A 6,000-nucleotide genomic window follows, 5' to 3' on the forward strand; every position below is an offset into this window, starting at 1 on the left:
GAAAAAAAAAAAAAATTACCATATGACCCAGCAAACCCACTACTGGGCATATACCCAGAGAAAACCATAATTCAAAAAGACACATGCACCCCAATGTTCACTGTAGCACTATTTACAATAGCCATTGAAGCAACCTAAATGCTTATCGACAGACAAATGGATAAAGAAGATGTGGTACTAATATACTAATATACAATGGAATATTACTGAGCCATATAAAGGAACGAAATTTAGTCATTTGTAGAGACGTGGATGGACCTAGAGTCTGTCATACAGAGTAAAGTAAGTCAGGAAGAGAAAAATAAATATTGTATATTAACACATATATATGGAATCTAGAAAAATGGTACAGATGAACCAGTTTGCAAGGCAGAAATAGAGACACAGATGTGGATAAGACATATATGGCCACCAAGGGGTAATGCGGTGGGGGGTGGGGGGTTGGTGGTGGGATGAATTGGGAGATTAGGATTGATATATACACACTAATATGTGTAAAATAGTTAACTAATAAGAACCTGCTGTATAAAATAAATTAATTAAATTAATTTTTTAAAAAAGAAAAAAAATAATAGCCCCAAATTGCAAATAATTGAATTGTCTATGAACAGTTAAATAGGTAATCACATTGTGTTGTATGTATACAGTGGGACACTACACAGTTGTGAAGAAGAATGAAATAATGGCATATTCTACGAGATGGATAGCCCTCGGAAACATGCTCAGTTAAGCAGATATAAAAGAACATACGCTGTATGATAAGATTTATATAAAATAATTAAAAAATCAAACATATATAAGGACAGAGAGCTGAGCAGTTGTCACTTGGCTCTGGCCTAGAGGAAAAAATTGACTGCAATGTCTCATTAGGAGATTCTGTGCTTGATGGAAACATTTTATGTCTGGATGATGACTCTGGTTCCCCAGTTGTATCGGTGTATGTATATATATGCATGTTTTTGTCAATTAATTAAATTATACATTTTAAATGTGGCATTTTACTTTATGCAAATTATGCCAAAATGAAGCTGAGAATGGAAAACCAATGAGAAAATACTTTTAAGATTATTGAAACAAATGATGATTGTAATAAAGTCCTAAGTAAAATAGTTAGCTGAAACCTAGATGGACAAATAGGTTTCTTTTGACTTAAATAAGAAAGGCTAACATACAGTTATAACCAGAATGCAGAAGAGTCAGTTGTGAAACTAACTTCTTTAACAGTCTATAAAGTAATGAGATTTTGCAGTAATGACTGCAAAAATTATTCAATATTTTAAATCAGAATGGATCATGTTGGTTATATACTAGCTCAAATTCTGATAATAAAAAATTCTTATCAATACACATCCCCAACCTACCTGAGGTTTTGTGGTCATGAATTGTTGACTCAATAATGAAACTCTTAAGACACCAAATTTTGATCCTTCCCCTAATAGACACCTGTCTTTCTGACCCTATAATGACATATTATTAAAATAGATGAAATAAAGCAAATTAAGTCTGTTAATATTTATAATTTTGTTTTAAAATTAGTAATATGTTTTTATTATTAATATTTTTTGAAGTTTTGAATTTTATTTTATTTACTTTTTATACAGCAGTTTATTAGTTACCTATTTTATACATATTAGTGTATATATATCAATCCCAATCTCCCAATTCATCCCAGGAATATGTTTAATATTAAAATGATTTTGAAGGGAAGTTAGCATATTAAATATATGAAAGAGAAATACAAATTTCGATTATAGTTGAAGAAATATAGTTTAATTCTAAACTTGGGTTTTATGTAGAAATATGTCTGGTAAGTTAAGTTTGAAGCACATCTGAAAAAATTTGTAATGTTTCTACATATAAATTAATTAGATTTATTTGAATTTTAAATCTCCCCATGAAATTTATGAGTTGTTAATTATTGGTATAGGTAGATTATTTGTATATAAGATTGCTCAGTTGGATATCTATAGTATTAACAAGAAATATATTAATATTAAAATTCTGTATACATGGTTCCACCTGTTTAAAAAATTTTATTGACTAAGATTGAAAATAGATCTATTTAAGGATTATTTAGTCTGTATATTTCACCTAGAAGCAGCATTAATAAAATTCCATATGAAAACAATTATTTCTCTTTATATAAAATTACTGGTTTACTAATTAAAATGTGAAGATTTTTGAGATAATATTAAATTCATTATATGGGAACTAAATTTTAAATGTGGTGCTTTAAAATTTGAATATGATTTGAATACCCAAGTTACTTCAAATACATTTTTGAGTTTCCAAATTTGCCCTCAGATGCCAAAACTGACTCAATACAGTTAAAGTGCAGGCTCAGAATCAAATGTAATTCCATTGATGAGAGTTACGGTAAGATGATGGTATGGCAGTATAATTTTTTAGACAGAGCAACTAGATAGAAAAATCAGAAATGTATGGACACATTTCCAATAAACTAGGTGGCAAAGTACATACTCTACCCAAAAATTCAAAAAGATGAGAATAAGTCACCACTGTTTATAAAATCTGCATTGTGTTAATATTTTTGTGGGAAGAAATGTAAGATAAACTCTGATGGATTTGTGAGCAGGAAAACACCAATATAAATAAAGGATATTCACTGAAAAGAACATAGCAGGTAAATTTGAAAACAACAGCTAAACATGAGAAAGGGCCAATGCCAGATGACTTCAAGAGACATGTGGTAAAAAGGACTGAGGGCTGGAGCATTCTCTCCTTATTAACTCTCAAACTTTACATGTCTGGGCTCCCTTCTTGGACATTGCCTCATGATGATGAAAAACTGTCAAAGGTGGGTTCAAATTAATCAGGAAAGAGAAAAGAGATGAATAAAAGGTGTACATATTCTGTATATACCTATACAGAAAGTGTGAAACAAGCATTTTGTACCTAGCAAATCTGAGCATAAGGATAAATAAAGAGGACAGACAAACTAACCAACATGTTAGGTTGTGGGGAACATTGTTTCAATAACTGTCTTTGGAGTGAGCTTCAGACAATAAACATGGCTAGAGAGACATAGGTATCAAGTATCTGGGAGCATTAAATATATTCTTACCCATATAATTAAGATAAAATATGGAATAAGAGGAACAGAGGCAGACTATGGGTTGTAATGGCTACATGCTGTGACAATAAAGAAAAAGTTCAGTCATAAAAATAATAGTGAGAGAATGGTTAGTGCATATGCACAGTCCTTTTCATTGTTTTAAGAAATCATATTGGTGATAGTGTTACTATTATTATTCTGAGACTTTTATGTGGGTGCCTTAGGACAGAATAAATGAGTAATTTGGGATTTTTAAAAAATTCTATCACGTTGAATGTCCTTGACCACCATAATTTTCAGTATGGAAGAAAGGGGAAAGAGATGTAGTAAGGAAATTTAAGTAAGCATGTATTCTTGAATTTGATTACAATTATCAATATAAAATCATTGAATACGATACACACATACACATATATGATAATTCCAATTCAAACACAAACACACACTTTTTTTTTTTTTTTTGCGGTACGTGGGCCTCTCATTGTTGTGGCCTCTCCCGTTGCGGAGCACAGGCTCCGGACGCGCAGGCTCAGCGGCCAGGGCTCACGGGCCCAGCTGCTCCACAGCATGTGGGATCCTCCCGGACCAGGGCACAAACCCGTGTCCCCTGCATCGGCAGGCAGACTCTCAACCACTGCGCCACCAGGGAAGCCCCCCACACACACTTTTATCCTCCCAACAGTATCCATTGAACATGAAAAAACAATGGAACCCTGAGACCCAAGTAGCTGGTTGTGGTCTTGTAATACCATTTACAACAAAGGGCTTTTGGAGACTTTCTACTGATGATAAATTCTTTGTAATAAATGAGATTACCTAGTTGGAAGGATGCATAGTAAAAAATACCTAAATATTAAAACATACCCATGGGAAATATAAAGTTTTCAGGGACACATAATCCATATTAAAAGTTAATAAAAGTACAGTCAAGGAAAAACAAAAGAATCATAGATATTAAATTCTCTAAAGTGAAAGAGAAGATTTAAAGAAGAGTGTATTTAACAGTGCCAAATACTGCAGTAGGATTAAGCAGGATGAGAACAAAACCCAGGGACTGAATTATTGATGAGGAATTCATTAGTCATTGTAGCAAAACCTCTTTCTATGTAGTCATAGAGATAGGGACCAGTTTTTAATGCATTGGGGAATGAGGTTGAAATAGAGACATTGACATTAACTCTTTCAGTCAATGAGTTTTATCATGAAAGGAAAGAACTAGGGCATGACATTGTGGATAAGATACTTTCAAAGGAAGGATTTTCTTTTCCTGTTTTCTTTATTTTTCTTTATTTATTTATGTAGCATAGGAAAGAGCAATGTGTGGGTTGATTAAGGGAAAAACACTGAGGAGGGAGAAACTGAACAGGCAATAAGAACAGCATTGGAGACCAAATAAAGTCAAGAACAATGTGACAAAGCCTTAGAAAGTAGGTCAGTGTCTCTTCTGAACAGGAGGAATATCAGGCTAAGTAATTCTAAAGAGGAAAATTTGGAGGTCAGGAGCATGTATATATTTGACAGATTGCTTCAAAAATAATTTGTTATCAAGAAATATCTGAAATATTAAGTTTGGCATATGTCCAGTCATTTTATTTTGGGTTGTATTTATGAATCATATCTCCTTTGAATACTTTACAGGCTCTAAAAATTAGTTGTCATAATTTTTTTTTTTTTTGCGGTACACGGGCCCCTCACTGTTGTGGCCTCTCCCATTGCAGAGCACAGGCTCCGGACGCGCAGGCTCAGCAGCCATGGCTCACGGGCCCAGCTGCTCCGCGGCATGTGGGATCTTCCTGGACCGGGGCGCGAACATGTGTCCCCTGCATCCGCAGGCGGACTCTCAACCACCGCACCACCAGGGAAGCCCTGTCATAATTTTAATGAAAGCATTCATTGCTTTTTGGAGAAACAAAGATTAGCATTCTCTAATTTTATATATTATACTAAAAAGTCTCACTGGGAGGTTATCACCCTCGATTTCATGATGTTAGAGCAGAGCAAGTTGATACCAAATTTCATGTTACTGCAGAGCACAAAGTATATTGAGAATTACCACAGTGATGGGAAAATTTGAATAAATATGTTAACACAAGCAGGGTGTGGTGATAATCAGAAAAGGACCCAGTGGGGACCTTGCATAACTGGCCTAGATTCAGAGACATTCTGATCCAGAGAATAAGGTAGGGAACATCTTTAAAAACAAAGGATGGGAATGATGCAGTTTAGAGTGTACAGAAGTAAGGTAGGCAAATAGGTTTTCAGAATTTGGTTGGGAAGAGGACAAGGATCTGTCTCAGGTGTCCTTGAACGAGGGTATTTTTTAAAAAGGACAGTCCTGCTTATGAAGAATCAGGCTTAAGGTAGTAAGTATGCACTTTACTTTGGATTTTTAAAGAAGACAATGCTCCGAGGAGATGCATGATACAAACTGTTATGGCTGAGTTGGAAATTCATATGTTGAGGCCCTAGCCTCCAGAACTGCAGAATAGCACTGTGTTTGGAGATAGACTTTAAAAAGGTGATTAAGTTACTATGAGGCTGTTAAGGTGGACCCTAATCCAATATGATGACATCTTTATAAGAAAAGGAATTTTGGACACACAAAGGCACTTCAATGATGCAACTGCACAAAGGAAGGACCATGTGAGGACACAGCGAGAAGACGGCAATCTACAAGTCAAAGAGAGAGGCCTCAGAAGAAACCAAACCTGCCAATACCTTGATCTTGGACTTCTGACCTTTAGAATTGTGAGAAAATATGTTTAACAACAGTTTAAGTCACTCAGTCTGTGGTATTCTGTTACATCAGCTCTATCAAACTAAAACACAAACCATCTCAAGTTTTTTGTTGAATAGTCTGTATCCTTCTGTCCTTCTGTTAATAAGGATGGCAATGACAAAAAATAATAATTATAAGAATGGTC

The sequence above is a fragment of the Monodon monoceros genome, unplaced genomic scaffold (assembly GCF_005190385.1).
Source record: "Monodon monoceros isolate NGI ecotype Baffin Bay Population unplaced genomic scaffold, NGI_Narwhal_1 Super_Scaffold_11, whole genome shotgun sequence".
Classification (NCBI taxonomy): domain Eukaryota; kingdom Metazoa; phylum Chordata; class Mammalia; order Artiodactyla; family Monodontidae; genus Monodon; species Monodon monoceros.